Here is a 27,212-nt window from a genome sequence, read left to right as displayed (position 1 = left end):
ATCTAAGATACCTTTTTCTAGTACAAGGTCACAAAATTTTCTCCTGTGTTTTCTGTAGAAATTTAGGATTCATACTCAGGTTTGTGGCTCATTTTTAGTTAATTTTTGTATTTGTGCTATATGCCTATTATGCCAATATCACATAATCTTAACTGTAGAAGAGCTTAACTATATAAACTATATAATAAAATATCAAGTCAGGTAGTATAAGTCCTCCAGCTTTCTTGTTTCTTAGAATTATTTTGACTAGTCTAGATCTTTTGTTATCCTTATATGGTTTCGGATTGGCTTGCCAATTTATATTAAAAAGCCTATTTTGATAGAGATTATGCTGAGTCCATGGATCAGTTTTGGAAAGATTGCCATTTTAACAGGTACTGTTTTTTAGCTTCAATTTTTGATTGTTGCTAATATATAGAAATACATGGATGTTTATTGATCTTGTTTGTTTTTATTTAGGCCATAGATTTTTTTTCTTTTTCTTTTTAAAGATGGGGTCTTGCTCTGTCCCCCAGGCTGGAGTACAGTGGCATGATCATAGCTCACTTCAGCCTTGAACTCCTGAGCTGAAGTGATTCTCCCAAGAAGCTAGGACTACAGGTACAGGCCACCACACTCGGCTCATTTTCTTATTTTGTAGAGACAGGGTCTTGCTGTGTTTCCCAGGCTGGTCTCAAGCACCTGGCTTCAAGTTGTCCTCTTGCCTCGGCTTCCCAAAGTGCACGAGTCACTGAACCTGGCCAGGCCGTAAATTTTTTTGAGACAGGGTCTTGCTCTGTTGCACAGGCTGGAGTGCAGTGGTACGATCATGGCTTACTGCACCCTCGACCACCTGGGCTCAAGTGATCCTCCCACTTCAGCTTCCTGAGTAGCTGGATCTATAAGCACTCACCACGATGTCTAGCTAATTTTTGTAGAGACAGGATTTCACCATGTTGGCCAGGCTGGTTTCGAACTCCTGACCTCAGGTGATCCACCCGCCTCGGCCTCCCAAAGTGCTTGACCACTCAGCCTTTATACAGATATTTCATCTTCTTTACAAGAAGAAAAACACTCTTGAGCTCTTGCCTAAAAAGATGAAAATGTTCTTTGTAAAAATGAGGATGTCCTCACCCTCTTCCCAAAATTAGGAGCAGAGTCTCATAATTGTATCGATTTCTGGGTGACATTCACACTATCCATTTCTAGGCTGTGTTAATTATGCCTCAGATTCATAGTCCCTTCTGAATATCCTGTTACCTAGGGACTAAATTGTAAAGTTAATCTTTAATAAAGTTTGAATAACAGAAGAAGAAGAGAGAAGGAATTGATTTATAAACTCGCCCGATTCCCTGTAATAAGGAAGAAAATATGTATAGCTGCTGTAGACCTTGCTTCTGTAACTGATTGAGAGATTGTAGTTCATATTTATAACTACTTCTGCTATGCATTCCATGTTTCCTTTGTTCTCATTCAGGATCACAGCTGGTGGGGTAACCTAAATCTTCATTAATAAAGAATATGGCTTTGGGAGGCCAAGGCAGGCAGATCACGAGGTCAGGAGATCGAGACCATCCTGGCTAGCACAGTGAAACCCTGTTTCTACTAAAAACACAAAAAATTAGCCGGGCGTGGTGGTGGGTATCTGTAGTCCTAGCTACTCGGGAGGCTAAGGCAGGAGAATCACTTGAACACGGGAGGCAGAGGTTGCAGTGAGCTAAGATCACGCCTTTGCATTCCAGCCTGGGCGACAGAGCGAGACTCTGTCTCATAAAAAAGAAAAAAAAAAAAGAAAAATGACTATGGGCCGGACACGGTGGCTCACGCCTTTAATCCCAGCACTCTGGGAGGCTGAGGTGGGTGAGTCACAAGGTCAGGAGTTCGAGACCAGCCTGGCCAACATAGTGAAACACTGTCTCTACTAAAAATACAAATATTAGCTGGGCGTGGTGGCAGGTGCCTGTAATCCCAGCTGCTTGGGAGGCTGAGGCACAAGAATCGCTTGAACCAGGAGGTGGAGGTTGCAGTGAGCCAAGATCACACCACTACATTCCAGCCTGGGCAACAGAGCAAGACTCCGTCTCAGAAAAAGAAAAAAAGAATACAGATCCTCGGGGGTCCTGCTTCATGTGTGTGCATGCCTGTGGCTGTAGTTTTCCATTAACTTTTGCTCTTATATATATAGGTTTAGAAAAACATTTCAGGGAATCCTCAGGGTTCCAGACATAGTCCTCTTTGTCCCCATTATGTAGCAACAGTACAGTATCACCTAGTAATAGGATTGAATTATATCAGCTAATAGAATAACCCCCTTCTTTGACTGTTGATATAGTGTTGTGGTTCTTAGGACAATTTTGCCTCCCAGAGGACATTTGGCAATGTCTGGAAACATTTTTAATTGTTACAACTTTCGTGGGGGTGGGGGAATGCTACTGGCATCTAGTGGGTAGAGTTCAGGGATGCTGCCAAGCATCCTGAAATGCACAGGACAGCCCCCAAGAGTAGAGACTGATCCAGTCCAAACTGTCAGTAGTGCTAAGGTTGAGAAATTCTGATTTAGTGGTATGGAGGCAGTAGTGGTTACGAGGTCGTTGTTACTTCCAGTTCAGTGGAACCTGGTGGAATCATTCCCTGCTTGGGAACCAAGGCCTCCAATCCAGCAGATATCAAAGTCGTAGGTACTTGAAACAAAACTTCTGCTATTGGAGTTTTTAGGAATAATAGAGGAACTACTTCCACTTCTGCCCGTTGATTCTCAGGTCTTTGTATTCTAGCTGTAGGGAAAACAACATTGTATATTGCTCATTGACCCAAAGCAGTTAGTACATGTTGTAAGATAGAACCCTCATTCTTGAGGATTTAGTCTCCTAGCCAGCACTGTAACTGAGTGAGTCTTCAGTAGGCCATTCTGTTAGACCGGCTGCTTCTGGGTGATGGAGTATGTGGTAAGACCAGTGATTTCCAAGTTCCATAACCCATTCCTACATAACCCTTTTTCTGTGAAATGAGTTCCTTGATCAAAGTCGTGTTGAGCAGTATACGTTGGTGATGAACAAGGTGTCACCCATGTCCTTGATGGTGATACTGGCAGAAGCACTGCAGGCAGGGAATGCACATTCATATTCAGAGTATGTTGGTGCCAGTGAGGACAAATTCCTGTCCCCTCCATGTATATAGAGTTTTTGTTTTGTTTTCTTTTTAAGGCATGGTACTATCCACTATCATTAATATTTTCTGAACATTTTATTTCCACATTAAAAAAGATCAAAATAGGTAATAAATCATAGACTTTTGACAGCTATATCATCTATCTAAAAACCTTGGAGTAACTGTAAAGCAGTGAGTTTTGAACTGTAGACTTGACTGATGCAGGTATCTCACTAATTTTGTTGAAATCTACCAGATAGAAATCCATCGTTGTGGGTTGTATGGTTGAAAATTTTTTAGGCTGTCATTTGTTTCGAGATACAGATTGACTTGGTATACTTTAACACTTCTCATAGTTGACCAAATTTAGGTAAAACTATTTAATTTCATTGAAAGTTTTAGGGAAAATGCCTAAATATTAATAGAGATAGGATGAATTAAAGAACTTACCCTTTGAAAAATTGTCAGGGTTAGCAATTTTTATGTGTGTAGTGGTGTATATGTTTCAGAGGAATAATATAAATGTTCAGATAAGAGTATCTGCCAAATCTAACTAGGACCTGTCTAACCTACCTGCTTAAGGATAGAGGAAATCTTGAGAGACTTGAAATTGAAGAACTTAAAATTTTAAGTGTTCCCTTTCAAGGCCCTATCAAAACATCATGACCACATCTTTAAAAACTTATTATTTAATATAGTTAGAAAATTTTATTTTTAGAACTCCAAAATCATTTTATTTTATTTATTTATTTTTTTTGAGATGGAGTCTTGCCCTGTTGCCCAGGCTACAGCCTCTTGGCTCACTGCAAGCTCTGCCTCCTGGGTTCACACCATTCTCCTGCCTCAGCCTCGTGAGTAGCTGGGACTACAGGCGCCCACCACTATGCCTGGCTAATTTTTTTTTTTTTTTTTTAAGTAGAGATGGGAGTTTCACCATGTTAGCCAGGATGGTCTCGATCTCTTGACCTCGTGATCCACCCGCCTCAGCCTCCCAAAGTGCTGGCATTACAGGCGTGAGCCACCGTGCCTGACCCGTATTATTTTTATTATTATTTTTTGAGATGGAGTCTCACTGTCTCCCAGGCTGGAGTGCACTGGCGCTATTTTGGCTCACTGCAACCTCTGCCTCCTGAGTTCAAGCAGTCCTCCCTCCTCAGCCTTTGCAGTAGCTGGTACTACAGGTGTGCCACCACGCCCAGCTAAATTTTTGTATTTTTAGTAGAGACGGGGTTTTACCATATTGGCCAGGCTGGTCTTAAACTCCTGACCTCAGGTGATCCTTCTGCCTTGGCCTCCCAAAGTGCTGGGATTATAGGTGTGAGCTAGTGTGCCCGACCTCCAAAACCGTTTTTATTCATTGTATTCTTTATTAAGTATATGTTTGATAAAGACAAGCATTTTTCCATTTTTCACTGTTACAGTCTTTCTGTTTAGAATAGTGATTTGCGGCTGGGCACAATGGCTCACTCCTGTAATCCCAGTACTCTGGGAGGCCGAGGCGGGCAGATCACAAGGTCAGGAGATCAAGACCATCCTGGCTAACAGGTGAAACCCCGTCTCTACTAAAAATACAAAAAAATTAGCCGGATGTGATGGCAGGCGCCTATAGTCCCAGCTACTCGGGAGGCTGACACAGGAGAATGGCGTGAACCCGGGAGGCGGAGCTTGCAGTGAGTCCACATCACACCACTGCACTCCAGTCTGGGCGACAGAGTGAGACTCCATCTCAAAAAAAAAAAAAAAGTAGTGATTTGCACATAGAAAGGACTCAATAAATATTTGTTGAATGAATGAATATATGAAATAAAATCTTCCATGCTCTTGAAGAGAAGTATTTGTCATATAACTGGTCTTATATGGCAGAGTGTCCCTTGTTTACCATTCTTATTCCCTTCTAAGCAAATCATGATATGTATTTTTAGGTATTCTTTGGTATTTCTTTTTGAACGCCTGGAAAATGCTAAAATATGGTTTAAACCTCAGTGTTTGTGAATTAGGGGTTAGGTGCAGCCTGACTTAAGGGATAAGGGCTGAATTATAGAGAAATTGAATTATGCTTTCAAATATGGTACACATATGAAACTAATACATGGTTGTTTTTTTTAAAAACTGGGTTAAATGTGGTAAATGCACTCTTTCAATTCAGTGTTTCATTAAATTTTGGTATATGTTGTGTTATAAGCATAAAAGTTTCTAAAAGAATTTTTGGGCCTAGAAGTTGTGGGAATTGTTACTTTCTTTAACTTTTGGTTTGAAACAATCACAAATTACACTGGATTCTTAAAAATGTTGTAGGATCTTTAGGAATCTCAACTGCAGTCCAGATGCTGAATTTTTCTTTTTTTTAATACTTTAAGTTCTGGGGTACATGTGCAGAATGTGCAGGTTTGTTACATAGGTATACTCATGCCATGGTGGTTTGCTGCACTCATCAACCCATCGTCTACCTAAGGTATTTGTAATGCTATCCCTCCCCTGGCCCCCCACCCCACAACAGGCCTGGTATGTGATGTTCCCCTCTGTGTGTCCATATATTTTCATTGCTCAACTCCTACTTATGAGTGAGAACATGCAGTGTTTGGTTTTCTGTTACTGTGTTAGTTTGCTGAGAATGATGGTTTCCAGCTTCATCCATGTCCCTGCAAAGGACAGGAACTCGTCGTTTTTTATAGCTGCATAGTATTCCATGGTGTATATGTGCCACATTTTCTTTATCCAGTCTATCATTGATGGGCATTTGGATTGGTTCCAAGCCAAGTCTTTGCTATCGTGAACAGTGCTGCAATAAACATATGTGTGCATGTGTCTTTATAGTAGAATGATTTATAATCCTTTGGGTATATACCCAGTAATTGGATTGCTGAGTCAAATGGTATTTCTAGTTCTAGATCCTTGAGAAATCACCACACTGTATTCCACAATAGTTGAACTAATTTACACTCCCACCAACAGTGTAAAGGCATTCCTATTTCTCTCTCTCTTTTTTTTTCTTTCCTTCTTGAGACGGAGTCTCGCTCTGTCACCAGGCTGGAGTGTGGAGTGTGGTGGCATGAGCTTGGCTCACTGCAACCTCTGCCTCCCAGGTTCAAGCAATTCTCCTGCCTCAGCCTCCCCAGTAGCTGGGATTACAGGCACGTGCCACCACACCCAGCTAATTTTTTGTATTTTTAGTAGAGACAGGGTTTCACCATGTTGATCAGGATGGTCTCGATCTCTTGACCTTGTGATCTGCCTGCCCCGGCCTCCCAAAGTGCTGGGATTACAGGTGTGAGCCACCACACCTGGCCTTAAGAGTTCCTATTTCTCCATATCCTTTCCAGCATCTGTTGTTTCCTGACTTTTTAATGATCGCCGTTCTAACTGGTGTGAGATGGTATCTCATTGTGGCTTTGATTTGCATTTCTCTAATGACCAGTGATGATGAGCTTTTTTCATATGTTTGTGGGCTGTATATATGTCTTCTTTTGAGAAGTGTCTGTTTATATCCTTCACCCACTTTTTGATGGGGTTGTTTTTTTCTTGTAAATTTGTTTAAGTTCTTTGTAGATTCTGGATATTAGCCCTTCGTCAGATGGATAGATTGCAAAAATTTTCTCCCATTCTGAAGGTTGCCTGTTCCCTCTGATGATAGTTTCTTTTGCTCTGCAGAAGTGCTTTAATTTAGTTAGATCCCATTTGTCAATTTTGGCTTTTGTTGTCATTGCTTTTGGTGTTTTAGTGATGAAGTCTTTCCCCATGCCTATGTCCTGAATGGTATTGCCTAGGTTTTCTTCTAGGGTTTTTATGGTTTTAGGTCTTCCGTTTAAGTCTTTAATCCATCTTGAGTGAATTTTTGTATAAGGCATAAGGAAAGGGTCCAGTTTCAGTTTTTTGCTGACACCATTTATTAAATAGGGAATCTTTTCCGCATTGCTTGTTTTTGTCAGGTTTGTCAAAGATCAGATTGTTGTAGATGTGTGGCATTGTTTCTGAGGTATCTGTTCTGTTCCATTGGTCTATGTATTTGTTTTGGTACTAGTACCATGCTGTTTTGGTCACTGTAGCCTTGTAATATAGTTTGAAGTCATGTAGTGTGATTGTAGTGTCATGTAGTGTAGTCCAGCTTTGTTCTTGTTGCTTAGGATTGTCTTGGCTATATGGGCTCTTTTTTGGTTCCATATGAAATTTAAATTTATCCCCCATGATCAAGTCAGCTTCATCACTGGGATGCAAGGCCAGTTCAACATATGTAAGTCAAGAAACATAATCCATCACATAAACAACCAATTCTGCGAGAAAGAAATAAAGGGTATTCAAATAGGAAAAGAGGTAGCTTGATGGGAATAGTATTGAATCTGTAAATTACTCTGGGTAGTACAGCCATTTTCATGATATTGATTCTTCCTGTCCATGAACATGACCTTTTTTTTTCATTTGTTTGTGTCATCTTTTATTTCCTTGAGGAGTGGTTTGTAGTTCTCCTTGAAGAGGTCCTTCACATCCCTTGTAAGGTGTATTCCTAAGTATTTTATTCTCTTTGTAGCAATTGTGAATGGGAGTTCACTTATAATTTGGCTCTCTGTTTGTCTGTTATTGGTGTATAGGAATGCTTGTGATTTTTGCACATTGATTTTGTATCCTGAGACTTTGCTGAAGTTGCTTATCAGCTTAAGGAGATTTGGGGCTTAGATGATAGGGTTTTCTAAATATACTGTCATGTCATCTGCAAACAGAGACCAATTTGACTTCCTCTTTTCCTATTTGAATACCCTTTATTTCTTTCTCTTGCCTGATTGCCCTGGCCAGAACTTCCTTATACTATGTTGTATAGGAGTGGTGAGAGAAGACATCCTTGTCTTGTGCCAGTTTTCAAGGGGAATGCTTCCAGTTTTTGCCCATTCACCATGATATTGGCTGTGGGTTTGTTATAAATAGCTCTTATTATTTTGAGATGCTTTCCGTCAATACCTAATTTATTGAGAGTTTTTAGCATGAAGGGGTGTTGAATTTTATCAAAGGCCTTTTCTGCATCTATTGAGATAATCATGTGGTTTTTGTCATTGGTCTGTTTATGTGATGGATTATGTTTCTTGATTTACATATATTGAACCAGCCTTGCATCCCAGTGATGAAGCTGACTTGATCATGGGGGATAAGCTTTCTGGTGTACTGCTGGATTCGGTTTGCCAGTATTTTAGTGAGAATTTTCACAGATGCTAAATTTTTTTCTGGGAAGAATTTACTATGACTTTTTCATCCTACAAAAATTATTCTGGTTCCAAAGGACGCAGGTGTTTCAGTGGTGTCTCATTAATATCCCCAGGCCTAGCACAGTTCTTGCTTGGTTATAATAGGCAATTAACTGTTGAATGAATGAAAGAATTTTAACTTTATTCTGTGGGTTCCGGGGAGCCACTGAAGAGTTAAGCAAGTGAGTGGCATGCTCACATGTGTTAAAGAGTGTTTCCTGGTAGTGATATAGAGGATGGATTTGAAGGGACACTAAAGGCAAGAATAATAATTAAGAAATTGTTATAATGGGGATGATGTTCTGAGCCAGGGTACTGATTATAGGAAATCAGGGGCAACCTAGACATGAGATTTGTTTAGGAGATGAAATTGGAAGGCTTCAGATGGACGATAGGGGTAAGGAGGAAAGGAGGAGATTTAAGTGAGTAAGAGTTGAGGAGAGGGAGGAGTTGTAAATGAGAATTTTCTTGTTCATTGTTTTGAACAAAGGGGAACATTGTTTTCAGGTATTCGTAAAGGACTTAAAAATGGACTTTGATCCCAAAAGTTGTTTTGAAATTATTTCCTGCTTTATCTTTGGAGATACTTCCTCCCACCCCCACATCCAAGCAAATCCCCCCAACTGCTTTAGATGCAATCTTGCATTGAAATAGGTATCATGTTGTTTTATTTTGCTTGAATGGGTGCTGTTGGCTTAAACATCTAATTGCATCTGCTTTGTCTTCTTTAATTGTTGTCTACTTATGGGCCAAAATAGCATTTCTGCCTCTGTAATTTCATTTGCTTATTGGTTTTCAGATAAATTGAAGATTAATTATACAAAGTTTATGGTTTGTAATATCAATTGAAGGTGAATTTTTTATTTTCCTGGTTGAATATAATGGAATCATTTTGGTATGGAGAAGAAATGGTTAAAAATAGACTAATGGGTCATCTCAGTGTTAAGACAGGAGGACTTCTAAGCTTAAGCCTGGTAGCTAAATTTCTATTGGCTCTACCCTCTTCTTGATGAGTCCAAGTTTATTTTGATCTGCATCTTTCTTTTTTTTTTTATGAATGAAATTCTCCTTCATTCAGCCTGATAAGTAACCTGGCCATTAGTACATGACTAAATAGCTCAAGCTTCTGGCTTGAATTAAGTTATAAACTTAGCACAGTGGCAGGTGCTTGAACTGCCTTGTTAAAACTAGCGCATAGAATCTTTGTCATTCAAAAACTGTTTTCTCAGTCCCATGAAGGAGATGAAGCCTACATGGGAATCTTCACTGATTGTGCTGACTTTTCTTCTACAATTTTTAGTTTATTACATGTATAGTTTGTGAATTGTGCTAGGATATTTTGTTAATATGTTCTTAAAAATTCAAATCCCAGGGGTAAACGTCAAATAATTTAATTGTTCCTACACACACACACACACACACACACACAGTTAAATGCGTATAATCTTCATTCTCAGTCTTTCAGAATCCTTATTTTCCATTTTCATTTTTAACATTAGCTGCATTATTTCTTTATATAACTAGGAAAAGGAATTATTCAGAAATTTGGTTGATGGCTTTTTATTTTGTAGAGACAGGGTCTCTCTCTGTTACCCAGGCTAGTCTCTAATTTCTGGTCTCAAATGATCTTTCCACCTCAGCCTTCCTGGTGTTGGGATTACAGGCATGAGCAACTGCAATGTCCAGATGGCATTTTAAAGAGTAGTGTTAGGAAAATAATTAATTTTTGCAAGTGAAGATAGTTGAAATGTTAGATAAAATGATGACCTAGAGGCAGCTCGTTTTGATAAATATCTTAGTCAGTTTAGGCTGCTATAACAAAATACCATAGATTTGGTAGTTTATAAACAACAGAAACTTAGCTTCTCACAATTCTAAAGGCTGGGAAATCCAAGAATAACATTCCTTCAAGCAAGGTTGAGTGTACCAGCTTGGGTGATATTGGCAAGTAGCCTCCTATTCTATTGTTCATTACATTTGTTCTAGAAAGCATTTTTTCTCTTTTCTATTATTTTTCTCTCTGTGTATGTTTATGTGTTAGGGAGAGAAGGAGAGAGAATATTTTTGTATTTTTCTTTTGGGGGGATATTTTTATTTTTAAATTATAAATACTTCTAATTTGCAAATGATCCCAGATATAGTTGAAGCTCTCTTTAAACCCCTCTGAGATCCCATTCTGTCCTCTCTGTTAACTACTATTCTGAAGTTAATTTGTGTTCTGTCAGTTTTTATCCTTTTATTACATATGTTTGTGTTCATAAAACAATAATTATAGTTTAACATTTTTACATAAAAAATACTTGTAAATATTCTGAAATTTGCTTTTTTTAATTTAATTTTTAATTTTTAATTTTTTTTTTTTTTTGTAGAGCCAGGGCCTTGCCTTGTTGTCTAGGCTGATCTCAAACTCCTGGCCCCAAGCAATCCTCCTACCTTGGCCTCCCAAATTGCTGGGATTATAAGTGTGAACCACCACTCCTGGCCTTGCAGCTTGCTTTTTAAACTTATTCTAAGACTTGATCCCTATTTATACATGTGTATTGAGTTAACTCACTTTGACTGCATGTATAATATTCTATTATCAATATGTCAGTTTATCCATTTCTGGTATAGGAGAACACTTAATTTGTTTTCAGGATTTTTTTTTTTTTTTTGCTTGTGTTTTTGTTTTATTATAAACAATGCTTCAGGAAGCATGTATTTGTATTCTTGAATTTTTTTTTTTTTGAGACAGAGTCTCGCTGTGTCGCCCAGGCTGGAGTGCAGTGGATCGATCTTGGCTCCCTGCAAGCTCCGTCTCCTGGGTTCACGCCATTCTCCTGCCTCAGCCTCCCGAGTAGCTGGGACTACAGGCGCCTGCCACCACGCCGGGCAAATTTTTTTTGGTATTTTTAGTAGAGACGGGGTTTCACCATGTTAACCGGGATGGTCTCAATTTCCTGACCTGGTGATCTGTCCGCCTAGGCCTCCCAAAGTGCTGGGATTACAGGCGTGAGCCACTGTGCCCGACCTTGAATTTTTATTTGACTTAAAACATACTGTGAAACTTGTAAGAATATGTGAATCATGTTTGTACAATTTATACTTAAAAAAAAAACATAGTGAACTCTTATCAATTTACAGAGTAAAAAACAACATTCCCAATGCTGTGGAAATGCCTCTATGGCCCAAATCACAGTTCTTTTCTTACCATTCCCCCTACCACTATCTTGAATTGTATTTTAAAATTTCCTTGCTTTTCTTTATGTCTCCATGAACAATGTATTGCTTTGTTTACTTATTTTGATCTTCATGTAATGGAATAATAAGTATTCTGATTTCTTTTGTAAGCATCATTTTTCTTTTGAGCGTCATCTCTGGTATTGTGTGCACTTCATTCAGTTTTACTGCTGTACATTAGTTCATTATTTGTATATATCACTATCTGGGCTATTGATGCCTATTTGGATTGTTTCTAGTTTTTTGCTATTACTAACAATGCTGCTTATGCACATTCTTATTCATGTCTTTTGTGCATGTGCGGGAATTTAGAGCGTATATCTGGGAGCAGAATTTTTCATTTTATGGGGTATGGGTTTGTTTAGTTTTAGGTAATGCCAAATTTTTCTAATTTTTAAAATTTTTTAATTAATTTTTTTTTTTTTTTTTTTGAGATGGAGTTTCTCTCTTCTTCCCCAGGCTGAAGTGCAGTGGCACGATCTGGGCTCACTGCAACCTCTGCCTCCCGGGTTCAAGAGATTCTCCTGCCTCAGCCTCCCGAGTAGCTGGGATTACAGGCATGCGCACCACGCCCAGCTAATTTTTGTATTTTTATTAGAGACAGGATTTCACCATGTTGGCCAGGCTGGTCTCGAACTCCTGACCTCAAGTGATCTGTCTAACTCAGCCTCCTCAAGTGCTAGGATAACAGGTGTGAGTCACTGTGCCCTGCCACCAAATTATTTTTTAAAGTGATTGAATCAGGTGACACTCCCAACTGCAATGTGTAAGTATTCCTATTGCTCTGTGTCCTTGCCAATGCTTAGAATTGTCTGTTTAAAAAGTTTTATGGGCCGGGCGCGGTGGCTCAAGCCTGTAATCCCAGCACTTTGGGAGGCCGAGACGGGCGGATCACGAGGTCAGGAGTTCGAGACCATCTGGCTAACACGGTGAAACCCCGTCTCTACTAAAAAATACAAAAAGCTAGCCGGACGAGGTGGTGGGCGCCTGTAGTCCCAGCTACTCGGGAGGCTGAGGCAGGAGAATGGCGTAAACCCAGGAGGCGGAGCTTGCAGTGAGCTGAGATCCGGCCACTGCACTCCAGCCCGGGCAACAGAGTGAGACTCCGTCTCAAAAAAAAAAAAAAAAAATTTTTTATGGGGCTGGGCACGGTGGCTTACACCTGTTCAAGACCAGCCTGGCCAATGTGTTGAAACCCGGTCTCTACTAAAAAATACAAAAAAATTAGCTGGGCGTTGTGGCATGCGCCTGTAGTCCTAGCTACTCGGGAGGCTAAGGCAGGGGAATTGCTTGAACCTGGGAGGCGGAGGTTGCAGTGAGCTGACATTGCACCATTGCACTCCAGCCTGGGCAATAAGAGTGAGGCTTCGTCTAAAAATAAAAAAAAAAGAATTATGTATCTGGTGGGTAAGAAATGTTGTTTCCTTGTAATCTGAATCTGTATTTTCTTGACTACCAATGAGGTTTAGTTTCTTTCAGGTATTCGTAGACCATTTGTGTTTCTTATTCTGTGAAATGTATTTGTGTTTCTTATTCTGTGAAATGTCTGTATATGCTTTTTTGCCCATTTTTCTGTTTGGATTGTTTAATTTTTCCTGATTGATTCATAGCAATTTTTGTATGGCTTTAGATCTAATTCTCTTGTTTTTTGAGACAGGGTCTGGTTCTGTCACCCAGGCTAAAGTGCAATGATGCAATCTTGGCTCACTGCAACCTTGGCTGGGCTTAAGCTATCCTCCACCTCAGCTTCTTGAGTAGCTGGGACTACAGGTACGCACCACTGTGCCCGGCTAATTTTTATGTTTTTTGTGGAGATGGGGTTTTGCCATGATCCCCAGGCTGGTCTTGAACTCATGAGCTCGGTTGATCCACCCACCTCAGCCCGCCCAAGTGTTAGGATTGTAGGTTTGAGCCACAGTGCCTGGCCTAGATCTAATTCTTCATATTTGCGTATGTTGCAAATATCTTTTCCAATTTATGACTGGATTAAAAAAAACTCTGGTGATTGAAGTTCTTGATCTTACTGCAGCTGAATTTATCAGTCTTTTATGATTTATGTTTTAAAATTTTTTGTGTGTCTTTTCTCATATCATTAAGATAATTTTCTATTTTCTAAAAGTTGTTTGCTTTTCACTTTTACATTTAAGTCTCTAATCCACGTGGAAAGACTTTTTTTGTAAGGATCCACTTTTATTTTTTTCCCATATGATAACAGATACCTGATTGTTCCAGCCTATTTATTGAGTAGTGCTTTTTTTCTCCTGTAATCTCAGTGCTTACTTGGGTGAATATTAAGTGTCAGTATATGCACAGGCTCAGTTTCTAGGCTCTCAATTCTGCTCTCTCCTGTGGTGCCAGTAATCCACTTGATTATTTGTCCTGATTGTGGTTGCTTTATAATAATTCTTAGTATAAAGTATGGCAAGTCTCCAAAAGACTCATAATAATGCCTTTTCATATTGATTTTAGAGTCAGCTTATTGATTTCCACAAAAAAAGATACTGGGATTTTGAATGGTACTGCATTGAGTCTTTGGATCAAGTTGGGAAGAATTGATTGACATTGTTATGATATTGAGGCTTCCTATTTAAGAACATAATATGACTTTCTATTTATTTTATGTTTTAAAAAATCATTCCAGTTTTATAATTTTCTCCTTATATAAAGAACTTGTGCGTCAAATGTCAGTTTTTCCTAGAATTTTTTATTATTTGTACGTGATATTTAAAAAATAATATTTTCTGATTGTATATAGAAATGAAACTTATATTTTGTCTTTATACTTTTTTTTTTTTTTTAAGGAAATGGGGTTTTGCTATGTTGCCCAGGCTGGTTTTAAACTCCTGGCCTCAGATGATCATCCTCTGGTCTCAGCCTCCCAAAGTGCTAGGATTACAGGTGTGAGCCATCACATCTGGCCTGTTTTTGTGCTTTTATTGACTTATATCTAGGTTCTTTGGGGTTTTCTATGTAGACAGTGGATAATCTACAAATAGTTGTAGCTTTGTTTCTTTATCTTCAGTCTTTTTTTTTTAATCTGTGCATCTGTTGAGGGCTTTTAATGTTGAATAGGGGAGATGACATTGGGAAGCTAAGTCTTGTTTTTAATTAATTTTTTTTTTTTTTGGTACATTGACCTCTTCTGTACCTTGCACTTCTTTTTTGTTTTGCTTTGTTTTTGGAATGCAGTGGCACAATCACAGTTCACTGCAGCCTTGATCACCTGGGCTCAAGCCATCATCCCACCTCAGCCTCCCAACTAGCTGGGACTACAGGCGTGTGCCACCATGCCTGGCTGATTTTTTCTTTTTTTTTTTTTAAGAGATGGGGTTTCATCCTGTTGGCCAGGCTGGTCTCAAATTCCTGAGCTCAAGTGATTCGTCTGCCTCGACCTCCCAAGGTGTTAGGATTATAGGCATGAGCCACTGTACCCAGCCCCAGGGTTGTTGCTTCTTTATTGAGCTTGCCACTCAGTGCCTTTTAACTGGGGCGTTTAGCCCGTTTACAATCAAGGTTAGTATTGACATGCGTGGATCTGATTCTGTCATCGTGTTGTTAGCTGGTTATTATGCCAACTTGTTTGCGTGGTTGCTTTGTAGTGTCACTGGTCTGTGTACTTAAGTGTGTTTTTTTTAGTGTCTGATAATGTTCTTTCTATATTTAGTGCTGCTTTCAGGAGCTCTTGTAAGGTAGGTCTGGTACTAACGAATTCCCTCAGCATTTGCTTGTCTGAAAAGGATCTTATTTCTCCTTTGCTTATGAAGCTTAGTTTGGCCGAATATGAAATTCTGGGTTGGGATATCTTATCTTTAAGAATGTTGAATATAGGCCTCCAATCTCTTCTGACTTGTGTAGTTTCCGCTGAGAGGTCCACTGTTATTCTGATGGGCTTTCCTTTATAGGTGACATGTCCTTTCTCTCTAGCAGCCTTTAACATTTTTTTCTTTCATTTCAACCTTGAAGAATCTGATGATTATGTTTCTTGGAGATGATCTTTTTGTGAAGTAATTTGTGGGAGTTCTCTTTTATTTCCTGAATTTGAATGTTGACTTCTCTAGCTGGGTTGGGGAAGTTCTCATGAATGATATCCTGAAACATGTTTTTCAAGTTGCTGCCTTTCTCCCCATGTCTTTCAGGGATACCAGTGAGTCGTATATTTAGTCTCTTTATGTAATTTCATATTTCTTGGGGGTTTTGTTTGTTCCTTTTCATTCTTTTGTCTTTATTCTTGTCTGTCTTATTTCAAAAAGCCAGTCTTCAAGCTCTGAGATTCTTTTCTCAGCTTGGTCTGTTCTGCTGTTAATACTTGCGATTGCATTATGAAATTCTTTTTTTTTTTTTTTGAGACAGAGTAGTGAGGCGATTTTAGCTCACTGCAACCTCTGCCGCCTGGGTTCAAATGATTCTCCTGCCTCAGCCTCCTGAGTAGCTGGGATTACAGGCGCCTGCCACTACACCCATCTAATTTTTTGTATTTTTCGTAAGACAGCATTTCACCATGTTGACCAGGCTGGTCTTGAACCCCTGACCTCATGATTCGCCTGCCGTGGCCTCCCAAAGTGCTTAGATTACAGGCGTGAGCCACTGTGCCCTGCCATGAAATTCTTGTAGAGTGTTTTTCAGCTCTGTGAGGTCGTTTATGCTCTTTTCTATACTGGCTATTTTGTCTGTCAGCTCTATATCGTTTTATTGTGGGTAGCTTCCTTAGATTGGGTTTCAACGTTCTCCTGAATCTCAATGATTTTCATTCCCATCCATATTCTGAATTCTGTTTCTGTCATTTCATCCATCTCAGTCCAGTTCAGAAACTTTGCCAGAGAACTAATGCAGTCATTTGTTTTAGAGAAAAGAAGATGCTCTGGCGTTTTGAGTCATCAGAGTCATTCTTGTGCTGGTGCTTTGTCATCTTTGTGGGCTGATGTTCCCTTAGTCTTTGAAGTTGCTGTTTTTTTTGTTTTTGTTTTTGTTTTTTCTTTTATCCTATTTGATGACCTTGGATGTTTGTGGTACAAGGTGGGTTCAGTTAACTGGCTTCATTACTGGAAGGGCTCCTCTCAGGACTCCCAGAGTACGTGGGTCCTCTAACTCTGGGGGACTGGTATTGGGCACCAGTCTTGTTCTCTGGTTCTTCAAGGTTAGGAACTTGCTGCATTGGAGGGGCCGAGGTGCTCCTGGACCTCTGGTCACAATATTAGCATGGGTTGTGCCAGGCAAAGTGTAGGGGGTGGCAGTGGAATCCATTCTTGTTCTCATGTGCCAGCAACAGTGGCAGCAAGGCAGGGTGCCAGGGTGTTGGCCTCCATGTGGGCATTGGCAGCAGCAGTGGCAGTAAGGCCAGGGTGGGGGGCCACTGGTACACATTTGCACTGGTGGTGGTGGTAGCACCCGCTGGTGGGTGCAGGACTGGGTGTGCCCTCTGTGCACGTTCATGCTAGTGGCAGTGGCTGCTAGGGGGTAGGGGTGGGTCTTCTGTTTTCTCTGCCTAGTTTCATGTTGGTGCAGGGGTTGGGTTCTGGTGGGGATGGCACTGGTGGACTCTGTAGCTGCCAGTGCTCCCTTGACAATGGCCGTGGGGGGATGGGCAGGGTGTACTCATGCTGGCCACAGTGGCGTGGGAGGGTGCCTGCACACATGTGTGCTGGCAGCGAAGGGAAAACAAGGTACACCTGTGCACACGTGTAGGCAAAGCATTTGAGGGGTGGCCATGGGCGAGTGCCTGCAGGCAAAGCAGCATGGACCAGCCTTCAGTGTGAGGAGGGTATTGGCAGGCGGGTGCTTTTCCACAGGGATCACTCTGGTGGAGCACTCTGCCTGTCAGCACCTCGCCAGTGCAGGAGCTGGTATGTGGCCCCCCCAGAGGTACCGGGGGCAGCACTGCAAGCATCCTGGCCAGGCTGGGGCCCCATGAAAGACCAGCAGACTAAGGGTGCTCAGGTCACACCGCCCCCACCTTATGGGGAAGACTGCTGTGCAGAGTTCAGGTCTGGCAGTTCCTCTAGGGCTAAAGTCTCCTATGGGAGCAAGTCGAGCCTTGGGGGATGGGCATTCCTGGCCCTGTTCCACTACAGATGCCCCAGCACCAAACCCTCTGAGCTCTGCCCTGGCTGGAGTTCTGCCCTTACCACTTCTCTAAGCAGCTTTTCCAGCCAACTCAAGTGTCCTTGGTGGTTGAGGGGTCTCCTTGTGGTGGAGGAGTCTCCTCCTGCAGGGATTCCAGAGTCCCCTGGTGAAGGTGGCTTGCTCCTTTCCTGTTCAACTCAACTGCCTCTTCAGGAGTCACTGGGGGCCAGGAAAAAGTCCCTGTGCGCGGTAGCCCTGCGCAGGGTTCCTCGCTTCTTCCCTCTTCAGCATCTGTGTCTTCCCTCTGTCAGCACTCAGTGCTTTCCCTCTGAAGATCTGCTAGGAGTGTTCCAGTCATCCTGGTCCTTTGGGAGATGTTCCTACTGGCTGCAGCTAGTTGGCCATCTTGGAGCCCCCTCTGTGTGGCTTTTCATGATTTCTAGTAATTACGTTGATGTTACATTCTGTGGGCTGTTCTTATTGAAATGTATAATTTTAACAAATCAGTTGTTGGTGTAAACTTGCTGATGTTTTGTTTAGGATGTTTGCATCTATGTTTGAGTAAGATTGGTTTGTAATTTTTTTATATAGCCCGTGTCTGGATTTCATATCAAGGTGGTTTAGCCTTATAAAATCAATTGGGGAGTTTATATAATCTATTTAATCTCTGTGTTAACTGAAGTTATGTCTTATTTTTGACTCCTAATGTTTATTTCTGTATTGTTTCTTGATTTTTTTTTCTGTTTGTGTATTTCATTTTATTTTTATTTTTTTGCGACGGAGTCTCACTCTGTCATCCAGGCTAGAGGGCAGTGGTGTGATCATTGTTCACTGCAGCCTTAACCTCCTGGATTCAAGCAATCCTCCCACCTTAGCCTCTCAAGTAGGTGGGACTACAGGTGCATGCCGCCACCCCTAGCAAATTTTAAAAGGTTTTTTTGTAGAGACGGGGTCTCACTTTGTTGCCCAGGCTGGTCTTGAACTCGTGGACTCAAATGATCTTCTTGTCTTGGCTTCCAAAGGTGCTAGGATTACAGGCGTGAGCCACTGTGGCTGGCCTCAGTGTATTTTTAAAGACTCATTTCTAGGCTAGACTCGGTGGCTCACGCCTGTAATCCCAGCACTTTGTGAGGCTGAGGTGGATGGATCACTTGAAGTCACAAGTTTGAGACCATCCTGACCAACATAGTGACACCTGTTTGTACTAAAAATACAAAAACTAGCCAGGTGTGGTGGCAGACGCCTGTAATTCCAGTTACTCAGGAGGCCGAGGCAGGAGAATCGCTTGAACCCAGGAGGCGGAGCTTGCAGCCCGCGGAGATTATGCCACTGCATTCCAGCCTGGGCAACAGAGCAAGACTCCATCTCAAAAAAATAAAAAGACTAATTTCTTAGCTTTTTAAACTTTGTTTTCTGTTTTGTTAATTTTGTTGTTACAGTTTTCTTTTCTTGGGTTTATTCTGCTATGCATTTTTCCCCTAACTTTTTAATATTATTTATTTTTTGAGATGGAGTTTCACTCTTGTCGCCCAGGCTGGAGTGCAGTGGCATGATCCCGGCTCACTGCAACATCTGCCTCCCAAGTTCAAGTGATTGTCCTGCCTCAGCCACCCAAGTAGCTGGGATTACAGGCGCTCGCCACCATGCCCAGCTAATTTTTGTATTTTTAGTAGAGATGGGGTTTCACCATTTTGGCCAGACTGGTCTCAAACTCCTGATCTCAGGGGATCCACCTGCTTCGGCCTCCCAAAGTGCTGGGATTACAGGCGTGAACTACTGCGCCTGGCCTTAATCTTATTTTTAAGTGTGGAAAAATGTATGTAACATAAAAGTTACCACCTTAGCTGTTCCTAAGTGTATAGTTCAATAGTGTTAAGTACATGCACATTGTTGTGTAACCAATTTACAGAACTCCCTTCATCTTAAAAAACTGAAACCTTTTCTCGTTAAACTAGAACTTCCCATTCCTCCATGTTCCCAGGCACTGGAAACCACCGTTCTACTTTCTGTTTCTATGAATTCGACTACCCTGGATACCTCAAATAAGTGGCGTCATACATTATTTGCCTTTTTATAACTGACTTGTTTCAGTTAGTATAATGCCTTCAGGGTTCATGCACATTGCAGCATATATCAGAATTTCCTTCCTTTTAAAGGTTGAATAATATTTTGTTATTTATGTAAACCATGTTTTCTTTATCCATTCATTTATCGATGGACATTTGGGTTACTTTCACCTTTTGGTTATTGTAAATAATGCTGCTGTGAACATGGGTGTGCAGATACCACTTCAAGACCCTGCTTTCAGTTCTTTTGCATATATACCTAGAAGTAGGGTTGCTGGATGATACAGTAATTTATTTGTAATATGTTGAGGAACTGTTTTACCGTTTTCCATAGGTAAATGCATTAATTTACTTCCCCATCAATAGTGCACAAGGGTTCCAATTTCTCCATATCCTCATTTACATTTGTTTTTTTGTGATTTTTTTTTGTGTTTCTTTTTTTTGGGACAGAGTCTCACTGTGTTGCCCAGGCTTGAATGCAGTGGTGTGATCTGGGCTCACCACAACCTCCGCCTCCCGGGTTCAAGCGATTCTGCTGCCTCAGCCTCCCGAGTAGCTGGGACTACTGGCATCCGCCACCACGTCTGGCTAATTTTTGTATTTTTAGTAGAGACGGGGTTTTGCCATGTCGGCCAGACTGGTCTTGAACTCCTGACCTCAAGCGATCTGCCTGCCTTGGCATCCCAAAATGTTGGGATTACAGTCATGAGCCACTGTGTCCGGCCTTATTTCATGTCTCTTTTCAACAGTAGCCATCCTAATGAGTGTTATGTGGTTTTATGATTTTTTTTTTTTTTAATGGAGACAGGTTTTTGCTCTGTCATGCAGACTAGAGTACAGTATCATGAGCATAGCTCACTGCAGCCTCAAACACTTGGACTCAAGCAATCCTCCTGCCTTAGCCTCCCCAAAGTGCTGGGATTATAGGTGGAAACCATGGTACCTAGCACGTTTTCTGACTTTAAAAGTTAGATTTAAGCTCATCAATTTTGAATATTTCATTTGATTGAAAGTATTCAAAGTTATAAATTTATTAAATGCTGCTATAATTGTATCCTACAAGTTTCAATATTTGGCTTTTTATTTTTCAATTCTGTATTTCCATATTATGTTTTCAATTATGATTTCTCCTTTCACCTAGAGTGTTTCATATGAATATGAAATATGTTATGGTTCACATGTTACCAGTAATTTCAAATTTGAAGTTAGCTTTGTGACTTTGAACATATGTATTATTTATTGTTGTTATAAATTATTCCCAAATGTAGCAGTTTTGTACAGCAAACATTTATTATATTAGTTTCTGTCCATCTGAAATCCATTAGTGGCTTAACTGAGTGTTTCTGGCTTGGAGACTTTCATGAAGCTACAGTGACAGTCTTGACTGGGTCTGTAGTAATCTGAAGGCTTGACTAGGGGTAGAGCATTTGCTTCCAAGTGAATTCACTTACATAGCTTTTGGCAGGAGGCCTCAGTTGTTTGCTGGCCATTTGTAAGAGGTCTCACTTCCTTTCTACTTGGGCTTCTCCGTCGGGCTGCTTGTAATGTGGCAGCTGACGTCTCTCAGAGTGAGTGATCTGAGAGAATCAAAAGCCACTTTCTTTCATGATCCTTAGAAGTTACATACCTTCCTGCTTGCCATATAATATTGGTTATGGAAAACAACCCCAATACCAGATGAGAGAGGATGACACACAGGTGTGGATATCAGAATGTAGGAATACTTGCAGACCATCTTGGAGTCTGGCTACCGTAAGCATACAGTCCATTTTTATAAAGGTTTCCTGTCTTCTTGAGAATGATACGTAGTCCCAAGTTCTTGAGTGTGATTTTTACATAGGAGTTTGATCACGTTTATTAAGCAGTTCAACTCTTCTAAATTCTGATTCTTTTTTGTCTGCTAGATCTTACTACTGAGAGAGGTAAGTTAGGAAATCTTTCACTGAATTAGTATGTTTATACTTATTTCTTGCAGATGTGTCAGTTTTGTGTGTCTGTTATTAGGTACATAGAGGCTTACAGCATCTTACAGTTGATTCGAGTCCTGTATCATCATGTAGTGCGCCTCTTGATCTCTAGTCCTTTTTGTCTTAGTCCTCTCCAGTTTTCTCTTGTTTCTATTTGCCTAATAGATCGTTTTCCATTTTGTAACTATCAATATGTCTGTGTCTATATGTTTTATGTTTGTCTCTTACAAACAGTATGTGGGAAACCAGTCTGATGGTTTTTTCCTTCTAACTGGAGTGTTTAGTTCATTTACATTCATTGTGATTACTGATATATTTGGATTCCTTTCTGCCATTTTCTTTGTAAAATTTAATCTAATTATTATTATTTTTTTGAAACACGGAGATCTTTCTCTGTTGCCCAAACCTGAGTCCAGTGGTGTGATCATGGCTCACTGCAGCCTCTGTCTCCTGGGCTCAAGTGATCCTCCCAGCTCAGCCTCCCTGGAACTATAGGCATGTACCATTTTGTCCAGATAATTAAAAAAAAAAATTTTTTTTTTTTTTTTTTTTTTTGTGGATACAAGGTCTTGCTATGTTACCCAGAGGCTAGTCTTGAACTCCTAAGCTCAAGCAATCTGCCTGCCTCCTCCCAAAGTGTTGTGATTACAGGTGTGAACCACCACACCCAGCTCTGTCATTCTCTTACGTGCCTTTTATTCAGCTGTTTCAATTTTTTACCCCTTGAATCTCAGAATTTACTTTTGGGTTCATTTTACTTCTGCTTGAAGCATGTTCTTTAGAATTTCTTTTGATGAGGGTCTGTTGCAGTAATTGCTCTTACTTTCCTTTCTTTGAAAATACAGTAGCCCCCACTGCTGCCCCCCCAACTTATCAGCAGTTTTGCTTTCCATGGATTGTTGCCCACAGTCACCTGCAGTGTGAAAATGTTAAATGGAAAATTCCAGAAATAAACAATTTGTAAGTTTAAACTTGCATGCTGTTTTGAGTAGTGTAATGAAATCTCACACAGTCCTGCTTCGTCTTACTTGGGATGCGAATCATCCCTTTGTCCAGTGTATCCACACTATGTATGGTACCTGCCTGTTAGTCCTTAGTAGCCATCTCATTTATCAGATTGACTGTCATAATATTGTAGTGCTTGTGTTCAATTAACCCTTATTTTACGTAGTAATGGCCCCAAGGAGCAAGAGTAGTGACGCTGGCATATTGTTATAATTGTTCTTTTTTTAAAGTTAGTTATTATTGTTGATCTCTTACTGTGTCTTATAAATTAAACTTTTTTATAGGCATGTATGTGTAGGAAAAAACATAGTGTGTATATAGGGGTTCGGTACTATCTCTGGATTCAAGCATCCACTGGGGGTCTTGGAACTTATACCCCATGGATAAGGGGAGACTACTGTATCTTTATTTCTCCCTTATTCTTGAATGATAGTTTTGCTGGATATATAGAATTCCAGACAGTTATGTTTCCCTCAGTATGTTAAAGATACTAATTCACTATCTGTCTGCTATCATAGCCGTTGAGAATTCAGTTGACATAATTGCCTTTTTTTTATAGGTGATATTTTCTTTCCAGTTGTTTTTTTTTTTTTTTTTTTTTTAGGTCTCCTTTTTGTTGTTTGTTCTGTAGTTTCACCAAAATGTTTGTAGGTATATAGATCTCTATTTATTCTGCTTTGAGTTTTTGGACTTCTTGGGACTGACATGTGGTGTTGTCTAACAGGTCTAAAAAAATAGCCATTACCTTTTCAAATATTGTTTCTTTTCTGTATTTCTATTAGTCTTCTTCTGGGAGTACAATTAGATGTATGTAATATTGTTTGAGGCTGAGCCAAGAACTGTACTGTGATTAAGTTTACTTTCTGGTACAACTTTTTGTGTCTCCTAAATTTAATAAGTCTCATTTAGTCTCTCTCTTTTTTTTTAATTTGCTTCAGTTTTTGTGTACCTATTGTTATTTCTTTACATCATTAACACGTTCTCAGTACAGTTTTTCACACACGGTCAAACCTGTTCATCTGTCCAATGTGACCGTTTTCCTTGAGGATTTCCTCCCATGCTCCTGTTTAGAATTGACTGCTTGCTGTGCCAGGTGTGTGGCTATCCTTCTGGGTTCTCCATTCAGCATCATTTTGGAAATTCCCATTGCTTGTCTCCTGTGTTTATTTCCTTGTTTTGTGGATCCCATTCATTTACAGCACACCTTCCACTAGCTTGCTCGGAGAAAAAAAAAAAGTACAAAGGAGATAAATTTTGAGACATTTAATGTTTGCAAATGTCTTTATTCTGCCTTTTTTGAAAAAAAAATTGATAATTTGTCTAAGTATTCTAATATGAAAAAATTTTTTTTTCCCAGAATTTGGAAGGAATTCCTCCTTTGCCTTTTAGTTTATCACTGAGATCCCCAATGCCATTCTGGTTTCTGTTGCATTGTCAGCAATCTGTTTATTTTTTCCTTTCTAGAATCCTTGGAATTTTTTTTCCTTTGTCCTTGCTGTTCTGCAGTTCAGTAATAACATACTGGGATACCAAATGGGTCTTACTTAGTTTAGAAACTCTTCAAGTCTGGAAAACTTCTTGTATTATTCTTTGGCAATGTCTTCCTATCTTATTTATTTATTTTTTCTTTTTTTCACATGTTGGAATTGATTACTCATGTAATTTTTTACATTTTTTCTTTTATGGTCTTTTTTTTTTTGTAGAAAAATCTTGACTTTATCTTCCAACTCTTTAATGTTTTCTTTCTTTCCCTTTTCTTTTTTTTCTTTTCTTTTCTTTTCTTTTCTTTTCTTTTCTTTTCTTTTCTTTTCTTTTCTTTTCTTTTCTTTTCTTTTCTTTTCTTTTCTTTTCCCTTGTCTTGTCTTGTCTTTGTCCTGTCCTGTCCTGTCCTGTCCTGTCTGTCTGCTTTTTTCTCTTGAGACAGAGTCTGGCTCTGTTAGCCAGGCTGGAATGCAGTGGCAAGATCTCGGCTCACTGCAACCTCCACCTCTCGGGTTCAAGCGATCCTCCTGCCTCAGCCTCCCAAGTAGCTAGGACTACAGGTGCGTGCCACCACGCGCAGCTAATTTTTGTATTTTTAGTAGAGTCGGGATTTGACCATGTTGGCCAGGATAGTTTCAATCTCCTGACCTCGTGATCCGCCAGCCTTGGCCTCCCAAAGTGCTGGGATTATAGATAGGCATGAGCCACTGCGCCCGGCTTGTTTTCTTTTATCTGTGCAAAGTTAACATAGCAGGCCTTAAGACTATTATCTTTAGAAAGGCATGCTCCAAAGCTTGGCGATTGGCTGATATCTGGGAGCTTGGATTTTGAAAGGGTTCCTACCATTCCCTGATAAGAATAGCTCATTGTACTTAAAATGGTATGTGTAATGTGGTTTATGCTGAATGACTGTTTTCCTTCTGGGTGCCTGGAATTTGGTATGTTTTAGGCAGAGGATGCCCCTGGTGAAAACCCTGAGCACTAAGTATCTAATGAACTTACCTTGTAAGCAATATTTCACATGTGTTGTCACAACTCATTGTTAGAAGAATTTAGCATGTTCTGTGTGGTCCCACTGGGAGATAACACTTGGAAGCTTGCACTTGGTTTCTTCTGGACCTTGTCCCATTTTCAGCTTTTCATTTTGCTGATTTTGCTTTGTATTATTTTGCGTAATAAATCATAGCTATGAATATGACTGTATGCTGAGTCCTGGTGAGCTCTTCTAGAGAACACTGAACCTGTGGATGATCTTGGGGATTCCCAACATACTGCACTGTATATTTAACATTCCGAATGTTCTCTTTTGTTCTTATGCTCTCTTAATTTTAATTTAATTTATTATTTTACTTTATATTTAATTTTATATTTTTAAGACGGAGTCTCACTCTGTCACCCAGACTGGAGTGCAGTGGCACGATCACGGCACTCTGCAACCTCCACCTCCCGGGTTCAAGTGATTCTCCTGCCTCAACCTCCTGAGTAGCTAGGATTATAGGTGCCTGCCACCACACCTGGCTAATTTTTGTATTTTTGGTAGAGACGAAGTTTCACTATGTTGGCCAGGCTGGTCTCGAACCCCTGACCTCAGGTGATCCGCCTGTCTGGGCTTCCCAGAGTGCTGAGATTACAGGTGTGAGCCACTGCACCTGGCCTGCTCTCTATTTTAAAAATAGTATTCTTTCTTCTTTCCTTCCTTCCCTCCTTCCTTCCTTCCTTCCTTCCTTCCTTCCTTCCTTCCTTCCTTCCTTCCTTCCTTCCTTCCTTCCTTTCTTTCATTCTTTCTCTTTCCTTTCTTTCCTTTCTTGATGGAATGTTGCTCTGTCGCCCAGGCTGGAGTGCAGTGGCGCAATCTCAGCTCACTGCAAGCTCCGCCTCACAGGATCACGCCATTCTCCTGCCTCAGCCTCCCAAGTAGCTGGGACTACAGGCTAATTTTTTTTTTTTTTTTTTACTTTTAGTAGAGACGGGATTTCACCGTGTTAGCCAGGATGGTCTCAATCTCCTGATGTCGTGATCCACCCACCTTGGCCTCCCAAAGTGCTGGGATCACAGGCAGCATTCTTTAAATTTTTAAGTATTTTTTAAGATACTAATAATTTACCTTTTTTTGAAGTTTTCTTCTCTTTCCTCATTATCTTTTTTCTCAAAATTAATTGTGTTTTCTTGGTTCTTTTTCTTTCGTGTTAATAAGGTTTACTTATGCCTGATGATTTTGAGCTGTTTTCACTTTAAATATCGAAGTTTTGTTTGTTTGTTTTTTGAGATAGCGTCTCAATCTGTCACCCGACCTAGAGTGCAGTGGCATGATCTCAGTTCACTGCAACCTCCACCTCCTGGGTTCAAGAAATTCTTGTGCCTCAGCCTCTCAAGTGGCTGGGATTACAGGCATGTGCCACCATGCATGGCTAAATTTTGTGTTTTTAGTAGAGACGAGGTTTCACCAGGTTGGCCAGGCTGGTCTCAAACTCCTGTCCTCAAGTGATTGGCCTGCCTCGGGCCTCTCAGAGTGCTGGGATTACAGCATGAGTCATTGCACCTGGCCTAGTCTTGGATCTTAAATGTTTTACACACACACATGCACACACGGTAACTGTGATGATGGATGTGTCAATTGATTGTGGTAATCATTTCAGAATGTATACATTTATTAAATTACCATATAGATCTTAAATTATAATTTTTGTCAGTTATACCTGAAGCTGGAAAAAAATGCAGATCTACTCTTTTTTTTTTTTTGAGAAGGAGTCTCGCTCTGTCACCCAGGCTGGAGTACAGTGGCGCGATCTCGGCTCATTGCAAGCTCCGCCTCCTGGGTTCACACCGTTCTCCTGCCTCAGCCTCCCGAGTAGCTAGGACTACAGGCGTCCACCACTACACCCGGCTAATTTTTTGTATTTTTAATAGAGACAGGGTTTCACTGTGTTAGCCAGGATGGTCTCGATCTCCTGACCTCGTGATCCCCCAGCCTCAGCCTCCCAAAGTGCTGGGATTACAGGCATGAGCCACCGTGCCCGGCCTCTACACTTAAATGTGAGATAATTGGAAGCTCATGTGCA

The sequence above is a fragment of the Piliocolobus tephrosceles genome, chromosome 16 (genome assembly GCF_002776525.5).
Source record: "Piliocolobus tephrosceles isolate RC106 chromosome 16, ASM277652v3, whole genome shotgun sequence".
In the NCBI taxonomy this organism is placed as follows: Eukaryota; Metazoa; Chordata; class Mammalia; order Primates; family Cercopithecidae; genus Piliocolobus; species Piliocolobus tephrosceles.
Note: the sequence above shows the minus strand (reverse complement) of the source record.